This window comes from Bos javanicus, chromosome 5 (assembly GCF_032452875.1).
Source record: "Bos javanicus breed banteng chromosome 5, ARS-OSU_banteng_1.0, whole genome shotgun sequence".
Taxonomy (NCBI): domain Eukaryota; kingdom Metazoa; phylum Chordata; class Mammalia; order Artiodactyla; family Bovidae; genus Bos; species Bos javanicus.
In genome coordinates, this window is record NC_083872.1 from 33,126,388 (window position 1) to 33,154,010 (window position 27,623).

Here is a 27,623-nt window from a genome sequence, read left to right on the forward strand (position 1 = left end):
GGATCCCACATGCCCCGAAACTAAAGATCAAAGGTCCTGAGTGCTGCAACCAAGACCCAGTGCAGCCAAACTAAATATTAAAAAAAGTTTAAAAAAATTTACTGGATATTAGCATCTTCATGAGAATGAACTTGTGAGCATCTTCCATCTGGGCTAGCCAGTGTCCTTAGGGAGCCAAGGGGATGGGTGTTTGGTTTTAGGGAAAGGTTTAGTACTGAATATGTGCCAGATACAGAGCTAGGGGTTCTGGGCCTTTTTGCATTTTAATTTTTTTCAACACTGTTCTCTTAATGTTAGACTGGCCCACTGGGGCACACAGAGGTTAGGTACTTGCCTGAGGTCTCTCTGTTAGTGATAGTAAGGCTGGAGTTCGAAACCAGTGCTGCTTCTACAGCTACACTGCCTTTCCACACAACATGACATCACAAAGGGGTGGGGTGGTGGTGAGAAAGGTAGGAAAAAATGACAAAGATGTAGAGTGTGGACGTCAAAGTTCACTTAGGTCACAGTCACACTTTGGGTTGACCCTGAGAAGAGTACTGCCTGTCTTGGTCAGGCTTTGACCGTATTTTGTGTGATCCATCCAAAGCACTTGGAAGACTAGAAGCATTGTCTGGATCGGCTGATAAAATTCTCAGCAAAGTAAGAATGTGCCAGATGACTGTTTCAAGTGGCTCGCATGCTTGCTTCCCACTGTGAATCTGTGCCTTGGAGATAATCAGAAAACCTTTTTCATCAGATGGCATATCACAGATGAGAAAAGCAGTGTGAAGGAAGCGAGTCAGGCAAACAGTCAGGTGTGGACTGGCTGAAGCCCACGGTCCCCATCATTGGGAAGGCTGATGCCACGCTTTGCCAACTTCCCTTCCTGCACATACTTGGGGATCCTGGAAGCAGCAAGCATGGCTCTGCAGAATCGGCCACCCAGAAATGAGACCTGCCCTCCACAGGCAAGTGGCATCTTCTCATATGTTCCATGCTTTTTATCCTCCGGAGGTCGAAGAGGATGGGGAATGTAGCCGACAAAGGAAGCTGTTGTGCTGGCTGTGGGTAGGGGCATCGCACACACACCCCAGCAATGACACACCCATCTCCTACTCCTTGTACTACAGGTGCACAACAAAATGCAAAAGGCCTTTGATTTGTGGTTCTCCCTTCTGCTGTGTTTCTGGGATTTCCAGCCATGGGCAGGCAGCAGGGGTGGGAGGAAGGACACTGCACTGCATCCTGGGTGGATACAGGATCCACCATCTTATATCTCCTTCCTCAGAGCCCAAGCGTGGGTATTATTTTCTCCTTCAGTGACTGTTACGTGTACCTTGAACACATCCCTAAGTGCTGTAGAACCAGTGGTAAAGGAGAAGTTGGCTCTTTATTACACTGGCAATAACACCTCACTTCCCACATCAGGTGTAATCTCCTTGTTCATATCACTTTAGCCACACAAGCCTCCTTTCTGTTGTTTGAACATACCTTAAGCCTTTGCCTCGTGCTGTCTTCACCCCTCATCTTGCAGGTCTCAGCCCAAATGTTAGCTCTTCAGAGAGGTCTTCCCCACTGAGACTGAAGTTACTTTCTCCTTCCTGGCCACACACCTGCTTTAGTCAATCTGTAGCCAGCATATAGGGCTTCCTCAGTGGCTTGAGGTAAATAATCTGCCTGTAATGCAGGAGATACAGGAGCCAGGGGTTCAATCTATGGGTTGGGAAGGTCCCCTGGAGGGGAAATGGCAACCCACTCTCGTATTCTTGCAGAGAAATCCATAGGGTCACAAAGAGTCAGACATGACTCAGCACAGCTAGCATATTCACTTTGTTTATTGCAATCTTAGCTTTTATCACTTTTCAGTTTATCTTTCCCATTTGTTAGTTATTTGTTTCTCGTCTATTTTCTAACCTCTTGAATGTTAGCTTCTTGCAAATGGGACTTCGCCAGTTTTACTCCCAGCACGTAGCTTAGAATACTCTGTGGTAGTTGTTCAATAAATATTTGTGAATGAATGAATGAATGAATGACGTGGTCGCCGCCTTCATGCTTACAATCTGGAGAGGTGAGATAGCATCAGAATTTAGGCTTAAGAGTCAAACAGGCAGGAGTTTGAATCCCAGCTCTGGCTTTAGGTTTTTCGACTTTAAAAGGGAGATAATGTTAGCCCTTACTTTGTGGAGTTGAAGTGAGGATTAAATGAGATAATTCCTCGAAAGTGCTTGGCATTGGGTTTGCAACAAAGTGATAATATTGTGTTCTCTTGTTGCTGTTGTTCAGTTGTTAAGTCGTGTCTGACTCTTTGTGACTCTGTGGACTGCAGCACAATAGGCTTCCCTGGCCTTCACCATCTTCTGGAATTCGCTCAAACTCATGTCCATTGATTTGGTGATGCTATCCAACCATCTCATTCTCTGTTGCCCTCTTCTCCTCCTGCCCTCAGTCTTTCTCAGTATCAGCATTTTTTCCAATGAGTTGGCTTTTCACCTCAGGTGGCCAATCAGGTTCTATTATTACAGGGAACAAATTACAGGGAATAAATGTAAAGAATGCAATACAATTAATAAGTGAGATGAAAGAGGAGGTAGAAGGCAGGCTGCCTCATGACATCTAAGGTGAGACCTGTTCAGACAGATATCATTGATGAGCCTCGTCCATCTAGTTATGCCCATGACTGAAATCAACAAACCACTCTGAGGGAGAGACCTCAGAGACAAGGGTCCTCGTTGGCATCACAGTACCAGACGGATCATACCCAAGCTCCCGTCCACTTAGCTACAGCCCAAGAGTCAGGCTCTTCATTACAGTGAGGCAGCAGCCCCAAAGCAGTGAGTGCACTTTGGCTAGGAATGTGCTGAGTGACTTTAATAATGTGATGTTGTTGGGATCACTTTCTCTCATTTGGAGTCTGGGTCACATACTGGAGGAAGCATACTAGCACTTTATCTGCTGTCAGTTCAGATTTCATGCTTCCTTCCGCACTCTATCTAAATTAAATCTCACTCTACTGGGGAGCCCTCTGGCTTTTTTGCTCCTATTTTTGGAACAGTAGTGGAGACTTGGATCTCCCGCCTCCAGCTCCTGCTGCGGCCTGGACTTCCCCAGGCTCTGCCTGCTCTGCGTGCTCAGCCAGACCACAGTGGCTCTGAGAGTTTGTTTTTCTTTTTCCGCCACCAAGAAATTGTTCAGTGAGTGCCACCAGCGGTGTCTCAAAGTTAAGCCTTCATCCACCAGCAGTTCTAGGACCTCCCCCCAGCCAGGCTATGAAGGCAGGGGTGCAAGGACAGCATTTGCCTTTCGTGCTTGTCTGGATCTTTTTTAGATGGGTAAATAGACTCCCACAAAGAATGACAAGAAATAGCAGGCTAGAGATCTGCAGGGGCAGTAATGGATATGGAAGTTTGGATTAATATGCTGGATTGAAAATACTGCCAAAGGTCAGCTATGGACAGTCCTGGACCCTGTTGCTATTTTCAGTAACACGTGGGTAGAGCTGGGGTGGAGATAGGGGTAACTGATGGTGCTTTATGACTGACTATTGTTGTTGTTGTTCAGTTGCTAAGTCATGTCCGACTCTTTGTGTCCCCATGGATTGTAGCACTCCAGTCTCCTCTGTCCTCCACTATTTCCTGGAGTTTTCTTAAATTCATGTCCACTGAGTCGGTGATGTCATCCAACCATCTCATCCTCTGTTGCCCCCTTCTCCTCCCACCTTCAATCTTTCCCAGCCTCAGGGTCTTTTCCAATGAGTCAGTTCTTCACATCAGGTGGCCAAGTATTGGAGCTTCAGCATCAGTCCTTCCAATGAATATTCAGGGTTGATTTCCTTTAGGATCAACTGGTTTGATCTCCTTACTGTCCAAGGGATTTTTAAGAGTCTTCTCCAACACCATAGTTCAAAAGCATCAATCCTTTGGCACTCGGCTTTCTTTATAGTCCAGCTCTCACATCCATACATGACTACTGGACCTTTGTTGGCAAAGTGAAAATTCTGCTGTGCTGTCTAGGTTTTTCATAGCTTTCCTTCCAAGGAGCAAGCATCTTTTAATTTCATGGCTGCAGTCACTGTCCACCGTGATTTTGCAGCCCAAGAAAAGAAAATCTGTCACAGCTTCCATGTTTTCTCCTTCTATTTGCCATGAAGTGATGCCACAGTCTTAGTTTTTTGAATGTTGAGTTTCAAGCCAGCTTTTGCAGTGTCCAACTTACACCCTCATCAAGAGGCTCTGACTATAGTTCCTAGCTACTGGAAACTGTCAGTGTGTTTTACAATTTCTAGGTTCATTGGGTTGCCAACATTGTACCTCTAGTTTGACTTTTCTTTTTGTAGTTGCCTACCATAGCATTTTCCACCCTAATCTAATTTATTCTAGTGTCCTTGGTGGCAGGAACAGGTTTTTTTTCCCCAATAGATCCTCACACCAAGAACAGTGCCTGGAGATTTTGGGTTTCCATAAATGTTTGCTGAATGAATGAATGAATGCTGCTGCTGCTGCTGCGTCGCTTTAGTCGTGTCCGACTCTGTGCGACTCCATAGACAGCAGCCCACCAGGCTTCCTCGTCCCTGGGATTCTCCAGGCAAGAACACTGGAGTGGGTTGCCATTTCCTTCTCCAATGCATGAAAGTGAAAAGTGAAAGTGAAGTCGCTCAGTCGTGTCTGACTCTGTGCGACCCCATAGACTGCAGCCCACCAGGCAAAAGTACTGGAGTGGGGTGCCATTGCCTTCTCCGGAATGAATGAATAGGCAAGCTATTAGTAGTTAACCCAGGACCTGATAAAGATCTGTTTTTCTCGTCTGGATCATTGTGGTAACCCACTTCCACAATGGCCCCCAGTTGAATTTTCTTTTTGCTGAAGAACATCCTCTAGTAGTTTATACAGAGACAGAGAGTGGGTGGTAAAAACAAAAAGCAAAAAATGATTAGTTTTTGTATATTTAAAATCTGTTTATTTTGCCCTTATCTTTAATGATCATTTAGCAGAGTTCAGTCGGTAGAGCATGGGACTCTTAATCCCAGGGTTGTGGGTTCGAGCCCCATGTTGGGTGGTTGCTCTACAGTGTTTACAGGCTTCCCTCGTAGCTCAGTCAGTAAAGATTCTGCCTGCAGTTCAGGAGACCTGGGTTTGATCCCTGGGTCGGGAAGATCCCTTGGAGAAGGAAATGGCAACCCACTCCAGTACACTTGCCTGGAAAATTCTAGGAAGAGAGGAGCCTGGTGGGCTGCAGTCCATGGGGTCACAAAGAGTTGGGTACGACTGAGTGACTAACACTTCACTTCACTTCATAGTTTTTATTACATTTTCTTTTAGTACTTTGGAGATACTACTCTATTGTCTTCTAGCCTCCATTGTTGCTGCTGAAAAGATTGAGCATGGATTATATTCTGGAGACAAAGGGGAGCCTTTAGAGGGATTTGAGTTCAGAAGTAATCTGATGAATCTGCCTTTAGGAAATTGGTCTGGCTGCAGTGTATAAGATGATTATATTAATTCTAGTTGCAGAGTTGTAGACTGCAGTGTATTGAATGAAAAATCATGTCATATAAACATTTTATTACAAAACCATAACTTTTACATTATGTTGTAATAGAAGAATATTTTAAGATAACAACAAAATGTTTCCCCCCCTGAATTTCCTTCTGTCTTTTCTTTTCATTTAAACAATTAGTTGGTCCTGTGCTTCTTGCACAAGGATGAGAATGCGATAGAGATATACAAGTGTGGAATCTTCTTGACTTGTGTTTTCTAAAGTCTAAACTCCAAGGAACAGGGAAGTGATTCTGAAGAACAGATGAAAGTTCCTGGTCAGACACTGAAGGGAGGTGTGATTTCTCAAAGATTAGAAAAAGTAAATTTCTGCCTTGTCCCCAGGGTGGGCAGAGAGGGTGAGAGGTGGTGAAAGCATAGAGAAGCTGCACCCTGCTTCCCAGTCAGAGCACACAGTCAGAGCCTGCAGAGGCACCAGGCTTCCAGGCTCAGCAGAAGGAGGATGTGGCCTCCGGCAGCTCCCCAGAGGCCTGGGACCTTGTGTCACTGCAGCACCAGCGCCTGGGACCTCAGCAACACCCAGTGAGAACAGATGACCGGCTCACCAGAGGGAGCTCTGCCCATGCAGCAACCTCATGCTGGGTCAGATTCTGGGAGGGGGCTGACTAGGGAGCTGACACTTGCCCTTGTGTCTACTCTCGCACTGTGACCTCCCTCACAAACTGCCGACACCAGAGGTGGGTGTGTTGTTCCCCACACCAAGCAATTTCCTGACACCAGCAGGGTGTCCTACAAGTTAACTGAATTCAGATCCTGCAGATTAAGGGTTTGGTCCCATGGACAGAGGAGCCTGGGGGGCTACAGTCCATGGAGTGGCAAAGTGTTAGACACGACTGAGCGACTAACACTTTTGCTTTTCCCATAAGATTGCCCTCCATCCACTTCAGATGCCAATCCAAGTGGGTGGTCCCCAGGTTACCCACAACTTCTGTCTGACTTGCTACAAATCAGGGGTTCCCATGACCTCTTCCTCCTTGGATATGGGTATTTGCTGGAGTGGCTCATAGAACTCAGGTAAACACATACTTACTTTGTTGTTGTTCAATTGATAAGTTGCATCCAACTCTTTGAGACCCCATGGACTGCAGCACACCAAGCCCCTCTGTCCTCCACTCTCTCCAGGAGTTTGCTCAAATTCATGTTCATTAAGTCAGTGGCGCTATCTCCTTCTCTGCTGCCTCCGTCTCCTTTTGCCTTCAGTCTTTTCCAGCATCAAAGTGTGAAAGTGTTAGTTGCTCAGTTGTGTCTGACTCTTTGTGAGTCTATGGACTACAGCCCGCCAGGCTTCTCAGTCCATGGAATTCTCCAGACAAGAATACTGGAGTGGGTTGCCATTTCCTTTTCCAGGGGATCTTCCCGACCCGGGGACTGAACTCGGGTCTCCTGCATTGCAGGCAAATTCTTTACCATCTAAGCCACCAGGGAAGCCCCTCCTGGTATCAAGGTCTTTCCCAGTGAGTTGACTCTTCCCATCAGGTGGCAAGAGTATTGGAGCTTCAGTTTCAGCAGCAGTCCTTCCCATGAATATTTAGTGCTGATTTCATTTACTTACTTGCTGGGCTTGCCTGGTGGCCCAGGCACCAGGAAAGAATCTGTCTGCAATACAGAAGGCAATGGCACCCCACTCCAGTACTCTTGCCTGGAAAATCCCATGGATGGAGGAGCCTGGTAGGCTGCAGTCCATGGAGTTGCTAAGAGTCAGACATGACTGAGCGACTTCACTTTCACTTTTGACTTTCATGCATTGGAGAAGGAAATGGCAGCCCACTCCAGTATTCTTGCCTGGAGAATCCCAGGGATGGGGGAGCCTGGTGGGCTGCCGTCTATGGGGTCACACAGAGTCGGACACGACTGAAGCGACTTAGCAGCAGTAGCAGCAGCAATACAAGAGGCCCAGGTTCAATCCCTGGGTTGGGAAGATCCACTGGAAAAGGGAATGGTTACCTATTCCAGTATTCTTGCCTGGAGAATTCCCATGAACAGAGTAGCCTGGCGGGCTACAGTCCATTGGGTCGCAAAGAGTTGGGCACAACTGAGCGACTAACACAACTGTCGCTCACTAACACTGAGCAATAAGATAAAGTGTATAGATGAACAGCCAGATGAAAGGATCTATAGAATGAAGTCTTGGGTGGTCCAAAGCACAGGATTTTCCTTCTCTGTGGAGTGAGGGGGTAATGTGAGACAGGAAGGGGACAGGGCACAAACTTTAAAAGAATGACATCCACTGAGGATATGAGATGAACTGGTAAGAACCAAGTAGGTCTAAGATGACGGACTGACCGACTTCTGCTAGACCTTGAGCCTTATTATAAGCTCATTGTGACACATCAGCAAGCTAAATGACACACCCACAGGCACCATGACAGGTGTGAGGCGGACCACAAGAGAACATAAGAGGCCCAGCTGGAAATCTCCACCCCTTCCCTGAGGGAATTATCCTCCCACACGTTAGCCTATTAAATTACCCAGCCCATAAAAGCTAAACACCCCATTTTTGGGGCCTCTCACCTTCTGAGATGGCCCACACTCTGTCTGTGGAGTGTGTATCTCCCTGAATAAACCTTCTTTCACTTTACTATGGCTTGCTCTTGAATTCTTTCCTGTGTGAAGCTAAGAACTCACACTTGGCGGCTGTCCCAGGGACTCGCCTGAGACCTGGGTGCAACCTTTCTTTCACGCCCCACTTTCTTTCCTACAACACTTCCAGTATGTGACGTGAGTGTGTTCACAGTCTGGAAGTGCTTCAAATTCCATGCTTTGGGAAACGGGCATGATCAATTCTTAACTCCATTTCCAGCCCCTCTCTCCTCTCTGGAGAATGAAGAGGTGGGACTGAAAATTCCAAGCTTCTAATAATGGCTTGGTCTTTCTACTGACCAGTCCCTTTCCAGGAGCCCACCCAGAGTTGCCTCATTAGAACAGAAGATACGACTATCACTTTGGAAGTTCCGAGGGTCGTGCATACGGGTGGGTCCAGGGCTCAGTGGCTTAGGTGGTTTACCCACCCCTTTGGTGGTGTTGAGTGCAGAAGGGCCTGTGCAGTCCTCTGCTTTTGCTCCCAGCACCCTGTTTTTTCCTCCCAATTCTTTAGAAGTTGCAGTTGAGTTTGTTTTGGTCTTTTTGTATCTTGGTGTCCATACTTGGCTCCAACTGTGCATGCAGGCTGTTATTTTTAGTCCCTTAGAGTTTCTCTGAATTTTGTTGCTCAAGGAGATGTTTGTCCAGCTTCAAGCATTGCAGCAAAGGGTCCCAGGGCCCAGTCTGTCTTAGGTTTGAAAACTGGAAAATACAGATCGGCAAGATAAAATTATATAAATTTATTTAATATAAATTTCTCCTGGCACAGGAGGCTTTACAAGGAAATGAAGAATGCTACATAACGAAACAGTTAGACTGAATATTTTAGTGCTGGGTTTGATGAAGAATGGATAACCATGGAGAAACAGGATAGGTTAAAGAGCATGAGGTGGGTATAGTAAACAGGGGAAACTTGGTAAGACCTACTTTTTAGGGTTCTTCCTAGGATTCCTTTGTCTTCAGAGATCAGGATGCTTCTTTCCTTTATATAAAGGGTCTTATGGCCTGTTTCAGGGGGAAAAGATGGGCAGAAGGCCAAAGTGGCCTTCTTGCTTCTTTGGTTTTTACATATTTCTCGAGCTTAAAACACTCAATATATAAAGGTGCCATTTTGGGGGTAGTGTGTCCTGAACCCTGTCATTACAAATGGTTGAGATGATTTAGAATCTGTAGACCTATGCACTGCTAAGTAGTTCTGTAATAGCTAAGTCTGTGTGGAGTAAGATGAACTGAAGTTTTAATTCTTCTACTTAATAAACATGTATTCTTAGATATCCATAAAATGGGATGTTTATGGTACCTATTGAAACTGTGTACATGCCCCTGTGTCCTTGTCTTTTGAAGTAAAGTGTTGACTCAAGAGTTAATGATTGGGAAATGTGCACAGAAATATTCCAAAGAATAGCTGTTGGACTAAGGAACTGGTAACAATTTAGACTATAATTCTGTCATATAACAGAATCACCAAACCCCCCAGTTCCCTGAAAGATATAAAGGCTCAACACACATTCCTAAATTTTTACAGAAAGCAGACCCCCCTCCAGATAGAGCATAGACTCTAGACTGGTTGAAACCAGAAGGTTGATGATGCTTGAAACTTCACCTTGATGCCAACCAATCCCAGAATTGTCCATGAGTTGTTCATGGACACTATAAAACTACTCACTACCCGCTCCTGGGTGGGTCGCATGGTCTTCAGGGCATTAGCCCACTGCAGCCCCCTTAACCTGGCAAAGCAATAAAAGCTACTCTTTTCTACTTCAGCCCAAACTCTGTCTCTGTGTTTCTATTTGGCACCAGTGAAGACGAGCTGAGTTTTGGCAACATTACCTCATAGTGTACTTACAAGGCTTCATCGAGCTAATGGATGGAAGGTGCTTAGCTCTGAGCCTGCTACATGATAAGTGCACAGTAATGATACTTAGTCCCCACTGCAGTTGTGCAAATATGATGTAAGATCATCAAAGGGAATCAAGGTGACTTGGAAGTGGGTCATGGAACCAAGGATGACTTAGTGCTTTCTCTGCTCTCAGGGCTGAGGGGCAGTTTCTTTGCTTGCTGTCAGTTATTGGAAGGGGGACATAAATTGTCAAGTTTAGAAGGAGAAGAAATTTACAAAACTTTCTGAGTGTGTTAAGAGACAGAGATAATACCTCTGTGATCATTTTTGACGAGTAAAAAATTTTCCTGAATCTCAGTCCATTTTATTAGCTCAGAAGAAATCAACAGCTGATGCCTACATTTTACCCCAGGTAAAAACATCCCCCCGACACAAACTGTGGATTCACTCTAGCCTTAGATGTATCGCTAGCCGGAGGTTAAAACTCGTCCTGCTTGAAAGAAACAGACCCAATTTGGGTCACAGCATCAGTGAACGGTGAGCTGGCCCTGCCCGATTTCTTCAGATTCCTGAGCACAGAGGGAGAAAAAAAAGAATTAATCAAACAGAACTTGTCAGGGGAGTTTCAGGAGGGGCTCTGGTCCCTTTTAATATAGGCAAACATTAAGATGTAACCACACAGAAAGGTAGAAATAAAAGCTAGATATTAATGACAGCAGCATCCATTTTAAATAATTTTTTGAACTTGTTTAAGAAATAATGAATATTTGTTTCACTGCCTCTCTTGTACTATCTGTGTTGACTTTTCAGGGACCTCAGAGATTTAATGGAAGTCAACTGATAAGCACGTGATTAAACCATCAGACCCTGTAGCCATCAGATAAATGGAAAACCCAGCTTTTCCCTCAGCCAGTTCTCTATGGCCCCCACGCCCACCTTGACTTGAGGTGCGGGTCTCTTTATGATGTTCTTTGTCTCTTTTCCTCTTTCAGTCTTTCTCTCTGGTGTTTTCTTTACCAGGTTTTTCTGTCCTAAAGCTTTCAAAACCCAATGTCTGTGTTGCTCCCTTGTAAAGTCATTTTCAGTATTTGGTAGGCTTAATTGCTAAAATAATTATGTTATTCCCTGAACTGATGTGCTGCGGTGTGGAGTGGAATGAAGAAGTGAAAATCTGTCTATGACACTTGAAGGGTGATAAACAGATTTACATCAATCAAGCTGCATAGTCTGAACGGACACATAAGATGCCCCTGGGGAGTGACTGATTTTTTACTTTTTTTTTTTTCACTTGAAGTACTTGTCATTTCTTTTCATTTCATATTTCTTCAGAGGCAATCAAGGCATGTTAGTGAATATAAAATGCAAAAGTCAAACATGTCTTTAAAAAGCAACTGTTTTGACATAATATAGCCTGTAGAAGTGAGATGCATTTTTCTTACCCTATGAGAAACATTTGCTAATGTAGTAGCCTTATTATGTAAGCCCATCTGCATATGCAGTGGTAAACAGTTCCTTAATACCATCAGTCTGCTTATGAAATAGAATTACAGGTTGAAAAAGAAATTATGCATTCTGTTAAAAATACATAATTTTCTCCTTTCTTGCTGATGGTTCCTGTAGTTCAAACTCCAGGGTTGTCTGCGAAGTCTCCTGCATACGTTCGTTTGATTTCTCCTGTGACACTCTGTAGGTTAACTTGTTCTCATGCCTCTTCCAGTTTGTTCTTATCTCATTTTCTCTTTCTTCTCCCGGAAAAATCATTTAGAAAATTTATCATTCATCAACATGTGTTGACTTCTTTCCATTATAGGCTCTTTGTGGTTTGGGAATTGGAGAGATGTGAGTTAAGCAGTGGGAGAGGCAGCCTGTGGAATGAACCAGGCTGACCTGGTCTAGCAGGCTGATGTAACCACATCAATCACCTTTATCGCCCTCTCTCTCTGCTTCCTCTCTCTGTCCCCACACCTCCTCCCACTACTCCCAGTACTTTAAACCAAGGCAGTAGAGCGAGCATGAACCCTGGCATCAGGTACTCCAGTCCTGTCTTTGATTTCTGCTGCTGCTTAAGCTGTGTGGCTGGTCAGGCACTTGGTTCTGTCGGTCAGGGTTTTGTTAGCTGGGACATGACCATCTGCCCCACCTTGCCTGGCCAATTTTGGTTTATGCTTTGTGTCTCATCATCCTTATTAATAATATCTCCTTTCACTGTCTCAAGTGCCCTGAGAGATTATATGGTGACCCTAAAAATGAGGATAACTGTTATCTCCCATTGTTGTATCAAGAATGACATTTCAAGTGTCTACTGTGGTGTCTGGCACATAGGTCCTTGAGATGGTACTTTTCATTGTTAGTAGTAATTGTTTGAAAGTGTGCTCCACCCGACCTCAGTGCTTTACTTGGTGTGGTGAGTCTGGACAGGAGCTTAGAACTGAAAAGTTCATTTCCATTTTATATTCTTGAATCTTTAGGTTTTATGTTTTATTTTAGAAATGGAATTAACTCCCATCTAGGGTTTTTAGGCTCTCAGTTAAAGGTAGGGCTCACCAAATAAATTTACCAGTGTCAGAAGCAGTAATGATGAGCTGGAAAAGTTGAAAAAGAGGAGAAATGAGGCACAATATATACAGAAAAAAGTGCTGTTTAAAACAAACAAAACAAAAAAAACCAAAGCATTTCGGGGAAGGGTGGAATTAATCATAGGCATAGATTGATTTTTCAAAAGTAATGAGCTCTATGGGTAGAGGCTGAAGGATGAACAGCCTCTGGTAACAAAATTCAGAGGCCAGAGGTCCTTGGAAAGATGGGTGGGGGTCTTAGTAGGGAGAGGGTGTCCCAGAGATACCCAAGGTAAAACAGGGTTTGAGAAGTTTTCTACAGTGAAAATGACAGGGGAATTTATGGAAAAATTTGCTAGGGAGAGAACCAAGGGTTGGCCCTATCTGTGTCTTTCCTAGAGTCACGAACCAGCTGTCAAGCATGTTAACTACACACCATTAAGTGCAGACCCTGGATGAGGCCCCAGTAAGGTGGGGCTGTGACTCCTGACCCCTGCCTCAAGGAGCACAGACCATGGAGGAGAGATACACGAACAATGGCAGCCCTCCGTCCTGTGGTGCGGGTGTGCTGGGTGGGCAGGATGGATGCCCTGCTGCAGCAAACAGCCTGAGACCCTCCAGTAGCTCACCACATACACACGTTTCCTTCTTCTTTTAGAGTAGTGAGGTGTTGGGAAAGCAGTCCTCATGGCTCCAGTGATCTCCATGACCTTCAAGTTCTCTTCTGGATCCTCTGTCTGCCTTCATCAGATGGAAGAAAGAGGACACTGAAATGTTGTGCAGGAAGGTTTTCTGAGCCAAGTTTGGAAGTGGTGCCCACAAGCTGTTTGTCATAGCTTAGTCACACTGGCTCATGTAATGCTGTGGCCAGGCAGCCACTTTCTGGCGATAATTCTACACTATGGAAGAGGAACATTAGCCTTTGGTCAACAGCCAAGTGTTTCTGGGACTTATACAGTGAGGAGGAGTGTAGTGGGAGCTTAGAAGCAAGAGAAATGCAAGTGTGTGTGCGGTGAGGGGTGGGAGGAGGGAAGGGAAATGATAGTAAAAGCCTCTCAGAGGATTAATATTTAAACCAAGTTTTGGAAGATCATTAGAATCTATATCATAAAGAATAGTGGGGAAGGACAGTTTAAGTAGAAGAAACAGCATGTACAAAATCACTGTGGCATTCATTTATCCATCTATGCAACAAATCTCTGTGACATTGCCTTAAGGTGCCAAGAATCATTCCAAATGCTGGAAATGGCACTATACAAAAGACAGACAAGTTTCCACTCTCATGACCCTATATTTTAATGAAGAGCAACAAACCATAAATAAATAAGCCAGTAAGTACACAACTCAAATCATGACGTGTCATGTCGGGGAGCCTCAGCTATTTAAGTAGGGTTGGGGCAAAGGGTGGAGGGTGAAGGTGGGTTGAGGCTATCATTGTAGAAGACCCTGCTTCACAAAGGTAGGATGTTGGAAAGGGAAGCAGGCTTTTCAGTGCTTTTGTGGCAATCTCAGGGTATTCCATTTTGACTTGAATCCAGAACATTTGGAGGTTTGCTACCGCTAAGTCACTTCAGTTGTGTCCAACTCTGTGTGACCCCATAGACGGAAGCCCACCAGGCTCCCCTGTCCCTGGGATTCTCCAGGCAAGAACACTGGAGTGGGTTGCCATTTCCTTCTCCAATGCGTGAAAGTGAAAAGTGAAAGGGAAGTCGCTCAGTCGTGTCCGACTCTTAGCGACCCCATGGACTGCAGCCTACCAGGCTCCCCCATCCATGGGATTGTCTCAAACATACTTTTAATGCCATTGTCATTTTCTATCTCAAGCAGTTGATCCTCTTCTAGTATGGACAAAGTCGATTTGCCTGGCTTATTCACAAATGGGTTGTGGATCCATTCCTTCCAAGTTCGGGGGTCTTCTGTGGTTGGGAAGTAATGCTTAAACTCTGAAAGCTAAAATAGGTGATCATGTGCCAGTTGCGAGAAAGCAAGCCCTGGCTCAGTCTCTTTCAAAATCTCTGCTAATATTTGAAACATGTCAAAATCCCAGTGTTCATGCATCACCTCTATAATTCCAGTTTGGCTTTGAATGCAGCCACTTAATCTGCCAGTTTGAACATAGTTGTCCTTCTCCCCTAAAGTGACAGCTTGAATTCACTGAGTAGGTTGCATATGTCACACAAGTAGGCAAGTTTTGTGACCCATTCTGTGTCACTGAAATGTGCTGCCAAAGGTGACTGTTTTTCTATTTTCTAAAAGAAATCTCTAGAGCAGCTCTCTTAACTCAAAAACCCTGGCCAGTGATCTGCCTTCAGAAATCATCTCACTTCTGTGTATAAGAGAAGATGTGTGTGCTCTGCGTCCATCTCCTCACAGAGCTGCAGGAATAGATTGAGTTAAGGGTATGCACTTCAGTGTAGTTGGTAATTTTAATTACATCTTGCAAATTGTTGTTAAGTTCAGGGGACATTTTTCGGCCAGCCAGCATGTCTCAATGGATGACACAGTGCATAGACTCACATTCAAAAGCAATGTCTTTGACCTGAGTAGTGAAACCAGAAATCTGTCCAGTCATGGCAGACACTTGGTCTGCTCTGACACAAAACAACCAATTCAGTTTTCCTGATAGGTAAGGTTTGTATAGTTAAAGCTATGGTTTTTCCAGTAGTCATGTACAGATGTGAGAGTTGGACCATAAAGAAGGCAGAGTGCTGAAGAATTGATACTTTCAAACTGTGGTGCCAGAGAAGACTCTTGAGAGTCCTTTGGACTGCGAAGAGATCAAACCAGTCAATCCTAAAGGAAATAAACCCTGAATATTTGTTGGAAGGACAGATGCTGAAGCTGAAGCTCCAAACTTCAGCTCTAAGCTCCGAAGCTGAAGCTGAAGTTTTGGCCACTTGATTTAAAGAGTCGACTCACTGGAAAAGAGCCTGATGCTGGGAGAGATTGAAGGTAGGAGGTGAAGAGGGCAACAGAGGATAAAATGGTTGGATGGCATCACAGACTCAATGGACATGAGTTTGAGCAAACTTTGGGAGATGGTGAAGGACAGGAGAGCCTGACCTGTTGCAGTCCATGGGGTCACAGAGAGTCGGACATGACTGACTGTTGGAACAGCAACAACAGTCATTCAGAGACGAGTAGTTCTGCAGCCGTGGTGTTGGGTGACATCAAAAGTTCACATAACATATACTCGTGCACATTCTCCTGAAAAATATATTGCATAAAAACAAGTATTATTGCCTTGTTGTCAACATTGGTAGACTTGTCAACCTGGGTTGCATACCATGATGACTCGTTAATCCTCTCTAACAATTGTGCCTCAGTAGCTTCTGCTAGCCCATCAATTCACCTAATTATGATGCCAGCCAAAAGAGGAGCACAGGCCTCCTTTTGAACTGCACCCTTTCCTAAAAGTCCACAACCAACGTTCTTAGCAGCAGGCAGGATCAACTCTTCACCAATAGTAAAGGACGTCTTTATTTTGGCACTGTGGTCAGCCACTAAGAATGATGCTCTCAGCACAGACACGTTTGATGAAGTAGTGGCCGTCAATAATTGCTTCTTTTCTTCATGTTGTTTTCTTTCAAAAAACTCTAAAGCCTTATTTTTTAATGCAGGGTGCTTGGTCTCCTTGTGGCAAAGTAGTTTTGAAGGTTTCATTGGATAGCCAGCCGCCACATATTATACAACGCATACTTGGAGAATGTGAATCACCTGTTGCAATGAATCTGTAATTTAAGTAGAACTCTGTTAGCAGTCTTAGAGTCTTCTGCTATCTATCTCCTCATTGGGTCATCCCCCTTTTCAAAGAAGCTCTCCAGTGACGTTTGTTTTTTATCATTTTGGCTAGGGTTAGCATGTGGGCTTACCCAAACTGTGACAGAGACAAGTGTGCACAGTAGGAGAGAGACATGGATGGAAGCGGTAGATAAAATAATGGGCGGGCCACTCACAGGGTAGAATAATTGTCAGAATCTGACTTAAAGCCTGCCACCAGATGCCTAAAGCCTGCCAGCAGATGCAGCTTAATTGTCACTTGCCACTCACTGATAGGGTTTTGATATGAGTCTGCAAGTAATTGATTTATTATGGTCTCTGTGCAGTCAAACCTCTCTGCTAATGATAATTTGTATTTGCAGCTGCGCCCCAGCGCTAGCGTTACCACCTCAGCTCCACCTCATATCATCAGACATTAGCTTCTCATAAGGAGTGCACTCAGTTGGTAAAGAATCTGCCTGTGATGCAGGAGACCCCAGTTCGATTCCTGCGTCAGGAAGATCCACTGGAGAAGGGAAAAGCTACCCACTCCAGTATTTTGGCCTTGAGAATTCCACGGACTAAATCCATGGGGTCACAAAGAGTCGGACACGACTAAGCGACTTTCTCTTTCACTTTCAAGGAGTCTGCAGCCTAGATCCCTCGAGTGTGCAGTTCACAGTTGGGTTTCTGCTCCTATGAGAATTTAATGCTACCACTGATCTGACAGGAGTCAGAGCTCAGGCAGTAATGTGAGTGATGGGGAGTGGCTATCAATTCAGATGAAGCTCCACTCACCCACTGCTCACCTCCTGCTGTGTGGCCGGGTTCCTAACAGGTCATGGACTGGTGCCGGTCTGTGGCCCAGGAGTTGGGGACCCCTGCAGTAGATCACAGAATTTTGTAGTCACATATTGTATTTGTGGGCTCTCAGAGGTTGGTAGAGGTCAGTGGTGCACCATGCAGGCTGGTCCATAGTGATACAGAGAGAGAAGAGAAATCACCGAGAAAAGGCTGGCTTGTATGAGCTCTTTATAATTGAAACCTCCCACTTCTTACAGCCTGACAGATACTTACTACACTCTAATATGTCACAGTGTTGGGTGACTGGAAAGGCAGTAGATTAAGGTTCAGTGGAGCAAAGTTTGAAATCAGACTTGGGTTTCAGCTTGGAAAGGCTCCCCAGAACTAACAGTTAAATACTCATGAATTTTGCAAGGTGCATGTTAAACCACTGCTAGCTTGAAATCAGCCTCAGTGTGGGAGTATTTACACTTTGGAACTCGACAAGTATTACAAATCAGGCTTCTATTTATTTGTTCATTTGTTTATTAAATTAAATATATTTTTTATTGTGGTTAAAGCCACATAACATTAAACATAGTATTTTAACCATATACAACTGTACAGTTCAGTGGCACTAAACGCATTCATATTGTTGCACAACTCTCACCATCATCCATTTCCTGAATTTCTTACCCTTCCAAATTGAGATTTTGTCCCCATTAAACACCAGCTGCCCATTCCCCCTTCCTACCTTCCTACTCCCCAGCCCCTAGCATCCACCAGTGTGCTTTTTGACTATGAACTTGACTGTTTATTTTTGCCCAGTGAGCTGGTTTCCCAGCATGCCCCTGGAAGTCAGCTGCTACTTACTAAGCTGCATGACTTTGGGGGAAAAAATGTAACATTTCCCAGCTTCATTTTCTCAGCTGTAAAATGGTGATTCAGTTCAATGCTAATTACCTGTAGCATATCTAGACTGCTAAATGAAATGATGGGTGGAAAGCACTTTGTATAATGTCGATTCCATATTAAGAGCTCAAACCATGGTTACTCTTATGGTTGTTGTTACATGCTGTTAGATAACAGTACCCACATATTCTGAGCACATAGACTGATTTGCTTGCACAGTAGATGTTATTATCTCTGAATTAAGGTGGCAAAACTGAGGTCAAAGAGATCAAGTTACTTGCCTGAGACTGTAAACCTAGAAACTGATGGAACTAAAAGCTGCCAGATAGCAGAGTGCATGCCCTTTGCGGAAAGTGCAGCTTGCCATCCTGCATCTGTGCTGGTTGCTAGTGGCTCTTAAAGTTGCCTGACCAGGATACTGGCCCAGGACAGCACAGGGAAATGCCTGACAGCCTTCTGTGGGCTCACCTGTCTGAGCCAGACTGGAGCCAGAACCATACCACCCACCTCTTTCTTTCCAGGTCACCACATTTCATTTTCTTTCATCTCTCAAGATGACAAAACATTCAAGTTGTTGTTGTTCAGTCCCTAAGTCATGTCCAACTCTTTGCCACCCCATGGACTGCATGCAGCATGCCAGGCTCCTCTGTCCTCTACTATCTCTCAGAGTTTGTTCAGATACATGTACGTTGAGTCAGTGATGCTATCTAACATCTCATCCTCTGCCATCCCTTCTCCTTTTGCCTTCAATATTTCTCAGCATCAGAATCTTTTCCAATGAGTCTGCCCTTGGCATCAGATGGCCAAAGTATTGGAGCTTCAGTTTCAGCATCAGTCTTTCCAATGGATATTCAGGGTTGATTTCCTTTGGGATTGACTGGTTTGATCTCTTTTCTGTACAAGGGACTCTCAAGAATCACCAGTTTGAAAATATCACTTAGAATTCTAGCTAGCATCTTTGATTTGGAACTAAACTAAAAAAAAAATAACAATGGATAGTTTAGAACTGATTCACTATTCCATTAGAAGTAAATAAATATATTGGGGGGAATAGGAAAGAAAAGAATATTGAGGTGACATATGAAATTATTACACAGAACAGCTTTCCTGAAGACCAGAGCTGCAATCTTCAAATGTTTTTAAGTTAACTTGCAAAGGATGTGAACAAACATATCTGCTTTGTGGCTGTGGCTCCTGGTGTTTTTAGCATACAATTTTATAGCAACTCTTTGCAGTAGAAACATGGCTGTCTTCTAAGACTTAAAATATTTCTCAGAATAAATATGATCATCAAGAGGGAAGGAGATGGTTAAAAGGAGAGTTTAGTTTCCTAAGGCGTATCATTAGTGGCAACTGTTTAATGCGTAGGAACTCCCTTAGGGAGAAAAATGGAATGACAGTAGTCAAGGCAGAACATCATGCTTATCACCTTCTGGATTCAAGTGATTGGGCTCTAACCTGAATGTAATAAAAATTTCAAAGAAGAAGTGAGTTGCCAGAAGTGCATCTCCTTAGATGTGGAAGGAGGAAGGAGGGGCATCAGAGAGAATCCATGACCACTCTACTCACTCCGGATATCCTGGAAATGAGACAGATGTGCTGCTGAGACAGGGGTGCAGAGGGTGGGGTCCACTCCCTGAGCAGCCCCACATGTTTCTGTGGAAGGAGCTGAGCTCCTACCCTAGCCCTGGGGAAGCGAAATGATCAGGTACTCTGGAGACTTACTTGTTTACTTAATGAAGCTGAGCAAAAGGAGGCAGAGATCAGAAGCCAGAAATAAACATTCCTTTAAAGTTCAAAGTATCCAAGAAAGAAAGATCTTTTCCATTTATGCTGTGTGTGTTTATACAGAAGTGGCATGGTAGATATGAGTGTGAATTTAATGCATGTTATTAATCAATTGCTTGTCTTTTTTTATTTTTGTTTTTGTTTATTTATTTTTGTTTTATTCTTTTTTCCAGTTTCATTGAGGTAACTGACATACATGTGTGGGTTTGTGCTCCATTGCTTCAGTCGTGTCTGACTGTTTGTGACCCCAGGGACTGTAGCCCGCCAGGTTCCTCTGTCCACAGTGTCATGGACAGTGGGTTGCTATGCTCTTCTTCAGGGGATCTTCTCTACCCAGGTATTGAACCCATGTCTCCTGCATTGCAAGTAGATTCTTTACCACCGAGCCACCAGGGAAACCCATAATTGACACACAACATTGTGTAAATTTAAGGTATACAGTGTAATGGCTTGACTTACATTCATCTTGTAGTTATTACCACAATAACTTTAGTGAACATCCATCATTAAGCAAAATAAAAGGAAAAAAGGGTTTTTCCTTGCAATGAGAACTCTTAATAACTTTCATATGAAACATACAGCAGTGTTGATTATATTAATCATGTTGTACATTACACCCCTAGTGTTTATTTATCGTCTTCATTTTGTGTATTTATTTATTCACACTCATATTTCTTGAGTATCTATCCCTGTGCCATCAACTAGGCTTAATTCTAAGGATCTGAAGATGAATAAGGCATAAGGTTTTATCTTCCAAACTCAAAAGCCCAGTGGGAACAGTCATTTAAACAGATAAATTTTAATCCAGTAAGATAAGTGCTAATAGATGTATTAATATGTACAAAACGCCGGAAGGAACTGTGCTAAGACCAGCTCAGTGAAGTTGGGCAAGCGATGCTTCATAGCAGAGATGATAATTGAATAAACTGATCTTCCCTTGTGTGTCTAAACTCCAATGAAAACCAATAAACATAAACAATATTTACCAGTTCAGTGCTTCTTATTAACTACACAGACCACAGAGGACAATGGGGCCGTTTCCAAACCTGGCACTCGTCAGATTTGCTTGTGGGGCTTAACAGGATTTCTGTGACCTTGACATATGAAAAGACTCTCACACACTCACATCCACAAAAAAATGAGAATTACTTGTCACACTGATGAAAATCCAAGACCCATTCTATTTGTGAGGCTGTCAGAGAAACAGGTCCTTTTGTATACTGGTGGTGGGAATGCATTGACACTATGCAGGGGAATGTAGCAATACATTATGGGATAATAAATTAAAGAAGCACTTCTTCTTTGACTCAGCAATTCTACTCCTAGAAATGTATTTTATGCATTGACATGCATAAGTGCAGAGTGACATGCACAGTTCTTTTTGATTTTCTTTTCTTTCTCTTTTCCTCCATCCCTTCTTTTGCAATTTTTGAGTATCTGTGGGAAGGGACTTTGAAATTATGTGAATATTCTGTTTCTCAATAAACTTTTGATTAAGTAATTAATATCAAATTCTCTATTTTATTCATGGATTATACTTTTCCTATCATTACTTACTTGGAGGCCCAAATTGTCCCAGATTGGACTAGTAGGAGACTCTTTCTTTATAACAATAAATTATGCTTTATTTTAATTATGGTTCCTTTCTCTATTCATATAAAACTTGTAGTTGACCAATTAATTTTATCATTTAGTTCTACCCTTATGTAAAGCTTTTATCCTTATTGAGCCTGTCTCTTCCACAAGATGGTCTTCAAAGGCAATGAACATATTGCAAAATAATATTGACTTTTATTTACTGCTTACTAATGCTAGGTACTACTATATAGTATCTAACATATTCCTAGATGCTTACTATTTATCACATATTAGGGAAAGATTATATATTAAATAGCATAGTATCTATGAAAATTTAGGAAGGAAATGTAATGGTTTAGGTGCGGGCTTCAGAGTCAGTAGGGTCCTCTTTAAGCTGGCTTCTTTGTCCTTTTGAGATGGTGTCATTGCTTTCTGGCACAAGATATTCTAATGTTGGACTTGCCCTGCCCCAGGCCTGGGACTGATCACTTCTCCAAGGATCTCTGGTTCCTTTTTGTGGTGAATGGTGTTTAGAAACCAAGATTTATGTGCTAGTTGTGCCCATTCCTGCTGCGGTGGCACTGCTCTCAGGCTCTCTCGGTGAAAGGATGGATATATATGTGTGTGTTTGTGTTTATACATTTACATTTGTATTTATTTCTATGTCTATGTCTAAATTTCAAAACTAAGTTCACCTTGATATCTCCAATTTGTGTCTAATATCCCAGGATTCATTCTAGTTTTCTATTTTTTATTCTAGTTTAATTATTTATAACTCCCTTCTCTGACACTGAGAAACTTAACTCTCATTTTCCTTAATACAGTCATGTATTTGATCATTCCACCTGGTGTAACCCATCTCTGCCCCCTTCTCTGTGAAGATGTTCCTCTCACTCCGCCTGTGCTCTGATACTTGTATCAGTTGGAACCACTGCGCAGAAGCCCTCACCTTGCTGGGGTTCCGGCACCCTGAACCAAGTAGCCCTCCAGGTGAACTCCTGCCTTGCCTGCTCAGGCTCTGATGACCCGTGCCCAGGTCCTGCCATTCGCAGATGCCCTTCTTACCCCACCTGAGCTGTGGGCCCCTGTTATGGGCCATCACAGCTATGCCTACCTTCCTCCATAGCCATCTGCTTTACTCTGCTTAAGAGTTTTAGGACTGAATAGTTCAGAAAGGCAAGGTCGGGAGGAAGAAGTAGAGGAAGAAAGAAGAGCAAGAATGTAAACAATTTTCTTTAAAAAATTACAAGAAGGAAGAGACAGAGATGGAATTGTCTCATGTACATTTTGATTTAATTCTGGTGTTTTGATCAAGTACATCTTTTAATATACAAAAAGAATTCTTAAAATAGAAAATAAATATAATTGTATATCAAATAGGTAACATACCAAGAAAATAAAATTATTTTAAATGCTTTAGAAGATAATATTTTAAAATTTAGTTTATTGAAGCATAGTTGATTTACAATGTTGTGTTAATCTCTACTACACAGCAAAATGATTCAGTTATGCATATGTATGTATTCTTTTTCATGCCCTCTTCCATTATGGAAAAGTATTGAATATAGTTTCGTGTGCTATACATTAAAACATTGTTTATTCATTCTGTATGTATTAGTTAGCATCTGCTAATCCCAAACTCCCAATACATCCCTCTCCCATCTCCACTCCCCCTTGGCAACCATAAATCTGTTCTCTATGTCTGTGAGTCTGCTTCTGTTTCGTAGATAAGCTCATTTGTGCCATATTTTAGATTCCACATGTAAGTGATATCATATGGTATTTGTCTTTCTCTTTCGGACCTGCTTCACTTTGTATAATAATCTCAAGGACCATCTATGTTGCTACAAATGACATTATTTCATTCTTTTCTATAACTGAGCAGTATTCCTTTGTATATATGTACCACATCTTCTTTACCCATTCATCTGTTGGTGAATGTAAATCAACATTTAGAACAACCTGAATGTTGTTCGATGTCTTGGCTATTGTAAATAGTGCTGCAGTGAATATTGGGGTGCATATATCTTTAAGAATTATAGTTTTCTCCAGATATATACCCAGGACTGCAACTGTAGGATCATATGGCAACTCTACTTTTAATTTTTTGAGGAACCTCCACACTAGTTTTCATAGTGGCTGTACCAACTTACATTCCTACCAACAGTGTAGGAGGATTCCCTTTCTCCATGCCCTCTCCAGCATTTGTTGTTGCAGACATTTTAGTCATGGCCATTCTGATTGGTGTGAGGTGGCACCTCCCTGTAGTTTTGATTTGCATTTCTTTAATAATTAATAATGTTGAACATCTTACTTGTGTCTGTTGGTCATTTGTCAGTCTTCTTTGAAGAAATGTCTATTTATGTCTGGAAGACAATATTTTAACATGTTTAGTAGAATATACTCTCAGAACAAAAAAATCTCAAATTTAATTCAGGATTTTAAAACAAATTATAATACTGCTATTTTAATTTTGAAACTAATTTATATTGTAAGATAAAGCAAAAAAGTGATATGTTAATGTTGTTAGCAACTAAATTTTTACTGTAAGAGAAAAGCAACGTTGAATATAAAAATAAAAAAGTTAAAGACTTTTGTTTTGTTAAGTGTGAATTGGAAATTTCAGTATGAACATGCGATTAAAAAATACATATGCATGTATATTTCGCCCCCCCTCTATCCACTGGAAGGACCTAGAAGCAGCTCAGTAGCAGTATGTATCCCTAACCCCCAGATTTTGAACTCTAACCATTATTCCCACTGAAAGAAATCAGAGCTCTTTCAAGAAATGGCTGATTTGGGGTCAGAGTACAAGGTGAGCCTGAGATACATTGCTGTGTCAATTAGGGGCTCTCACTGACCAGAGATGGGACAATTTGAGCTTCAAAAAGAAAGACTGCAGTGAAATAAAATACTGAATAGATACAAATCTGCAAGTCCATAAAATGATACTCAGAAAAAAAGAAAACTAAAGACAAAACAAAACACCATTTGTCACCTACCCCTTACTCTGAAAACTGATAATTTAAATAAATGATTATTTACCTTGCCCTTCCAAAAGGAACAGGTGATGGGATAAATCTCCCTTTCTCTCTCTCTTTCTTTCTTTCTCCTATTGTCAGGTGATAAATGTAGAATGAATGATAGAAAACTCATCATATTGCAGCCTATAATGAAGTAACTGATTGAGGCAAGAATGATCAGTGAATGATAAAGCCGTTATATATACACTAATGGAGAACTGGATGCTCCAGTGCTGCTGAAATATTACTCCCCAGATTATTCAATGATTTAAAAAGAAAAATGGAACTTTATGATGGAGGCTTGAAGCTGTCTCTGGCTTACTGATAATGAGTCAATTAGATATGATGCATTTTGCAATGTGTTGCAATATTATACAGCATCAATAATGATATCTTGCCTAAAATGTTTAACCTGAATGTAATCTGGCCTCTAGCTCCAAACTGTAGTTTGCACAAAATGTGTGGGTAACTGGAATCAATTAAATGACACTGCAAATTTAAAACCTGGACAAATTTAGAGAGTAGACCATTCTGAGGAACAACTGGCCTGGCCAAAGAAATGGAAGAGGGGCATTGTTCTGGGTTACAAGCGACTTATGAGATATAACAACCAAATATCAGTATAATGTGGACTGGATCTTGGTAGGACTAAAGTGAGAGTAACATATATTTTTGGAGCATTTGACAAAATTTGAATATGGATCAGGCATTAGAGGATGACAAAGAATTTTAATTAATTTTGTTAGCTACATAATGATACTGACTTTAAGAAGAAAGATGTTCTTATTTTCATGGTGTCAGTATAACTTATCTAGAATACTTTGACAAAAAGATTGATGAGGCAAACATGGTAAAAATGTTAACAACTATTAGTCTAGGAAATGGGTATATAGATGGTATGTATACCATTCTCTTTTTTTCTTTATGCTTGAAAATATTTATAACAAAATAGCTAAAAACAATATTGATTCCTAGGTCACAAACCAGCCCTCAGTTCAGTTTAGTTCAGTCACTCAGTCATGTCCAACTCTTTGCGACCCCATGAATCACAGCACGCCAGGCCTCCCTGTCCATCACCAACTCCCGGAGTTCACCCAAACTCATGTCCATCGAGTTGGTGATGCCATCTAGCCATCTCATCCTCTGTCGTCCCCTTCTCCTCCTGCCCCCAATCCCTCCCAGCATCAGAGTCTTTTCCAATGAGTCAACTCTTCGCATGAGGTGGCCAAAGTACTGGAGTTTCAGCTTCAGCATCAGTCCTTCCAATGAACACCCAGGACTAATCTCCTTTAGAATGGACTGGTTGGATCTCCTTGCAGTCCAAGGGACTCTCAAGTCTTCCCCAACACCACAGTTCAAAAGTATCAATTCTTTGGCGCTCAGCCTTCTTCACAGTCCAACTCTCACATCCATACATGACTACAGGAAAAACCATAGCCTTGACTAGACAGACCTTTGTTGGCAAAGTAATGTCTCTGCTTTTGAATATGCTTTTATATATATATAAAACATCCTCTTTACCTGTTCGTGCCCATACATGGACATTTAGGTTGTTTCCACATTTTGACAATTGCAAACGGTGCCTCTATGAACATAAGGGTACATATATATATTTTTTTTTTAATTTAAATTTATTTATTTTAATTGGAGGCTAATTACTTTACAATATTGTCTTGGTTTTGCCATACATCAACATGAATCCGCCACGGGTGCTCCGCATCCTGAACCCCCCTCCCAACTCCCTCCCCGTACCATCCCTCTGGGTCATCCCAGTGCACTGTAGCTTTGCCTGAGTATGTGCCCAGGAGTGGGATTGTTGGATCATATGGTAGTTCTATTTTTAGTTTTCTGAGGAACCTCCATAGTGCTCTCTGTAGTGACTTCACCAATTTACATTCCCACCAACAGTGTAGGAGGGTTCCCTTTTCTCCATACCCTCTCCAACATTTGTTGGAGAGGGTAAAATAAATTGTTTGTTTATTTGACTGCTCTGGGTCTCAATTGTGGCATGTGGGATCTACTTCCCTGATCAGGGATCGAACCCTGGCCCCTTGCATTGGGAGCCGAGAGTCCCAGCCACTGGACCAAGCAGAGAAATTTCTTATTTGTAGACTTTTTCAGTGATGGCCGTTCTGACCGAGTGTGAGTGGTACCTCATTTGGGTTTTGATTTGTATTTTTCTAATAATTAGTGATGTTGAACATCTTTTCATGTGCAGAATAGGTCTCTTTAAAACAAACAAGCAAGCTTTTAAAAAATCATTAGTTAGTCACTCAGTCGTGTCCGACTCTTTTGTGACCATGTGAACTGTGGACCACCAGGCTCCTCTGTCTATGGGATTTCCCAGGCAAGAATGGAATGGGTTGCCATTTTCTTCTCTAGGGGATCTTCCCCAACCAGGGATTCAACCAGAGTCTCCTGGTTGAATCATTAACTATAGCATAAATGTGAAAAGCCGCATAAAACAGGTGCACAGTTTAAAGAATTGTTAGACAGCATGCCCCACCCCCACAGGAGTCAGGAGTCTTCTATTCCCCTGGCCCCCACCGCCCCATCACAAAGCGGCTCTCTGTATCCGCCCCCAGTATATTTAGGATGCTATTAAGGATCAAAGACAAAGTTCACAACCCTGCCCTTGATATTCTTCTATTACTCAATCCCGCCTGCTCCCCTCTGCCCCCCAGCCCCGGCAAAGTGAGATTTTACATTTTTCCTTTGGTTCTAAAGGTTTTTTGTCTCAAAGTTTTACAGAAGAGTACTCAGTTATGCATTATTAGATACGTGATTTTCACTTTATAATATCAAGGAAATAGAGCTGCTCTGGGGCAGACTCATTCCTTATTCACAGCTAATTCTGAGAACATAATGTCATAAAGGATCTTCAGATGCAAACACATAATTCTATCATGGTGGGATGAAGAAATGAAAACATTATTTAAAATAACCTCAGAGTCAACTTTGAATGAGTAAAGTTAAGGTCTCCAGGGACTGTCTGCAGAGTCATTATGTTGTAGTGATGTTAAAAGGTGGCCAGAGGCATTGCTTGTTACCTGGGATGGTTGAATCAAAATGAGAAATAAGTTTTCACCTTTTTTTTTTCCCCTTAACACTCAGAGAACTTTAATCTTCTCTTTATGTGATTTCTTTTCTCTTTTAATTTAGGTTTTCCAGACCCAGAGCTGAAATGGATGATGTGTTCCTTGCTTGTTCTCAGAAGGCTCCAATCTTGGTAACAATGCAGGGGTTGAAAAGTAAAGATACATGTGTCTCA

General features: G+C 42.5%; 1 long non-coding RNA gene across 1 annotated transcript; it reads left to right on the forward strand.

The window, feature by feature from the left end:
• The first annotated feature begins 85 nt into the window (after positions 1-85).
• LOC133247481 (uncharacterized) lies at positions 86-27,623 on the forward strand. The gene is made up of 2 exons (XR_009736396.1): positions 86-1,112; positions 27,515-27,623. It is a non-coding gene; the product is annotated as an uncharacterized LOC133247481 (long non-coding RNA).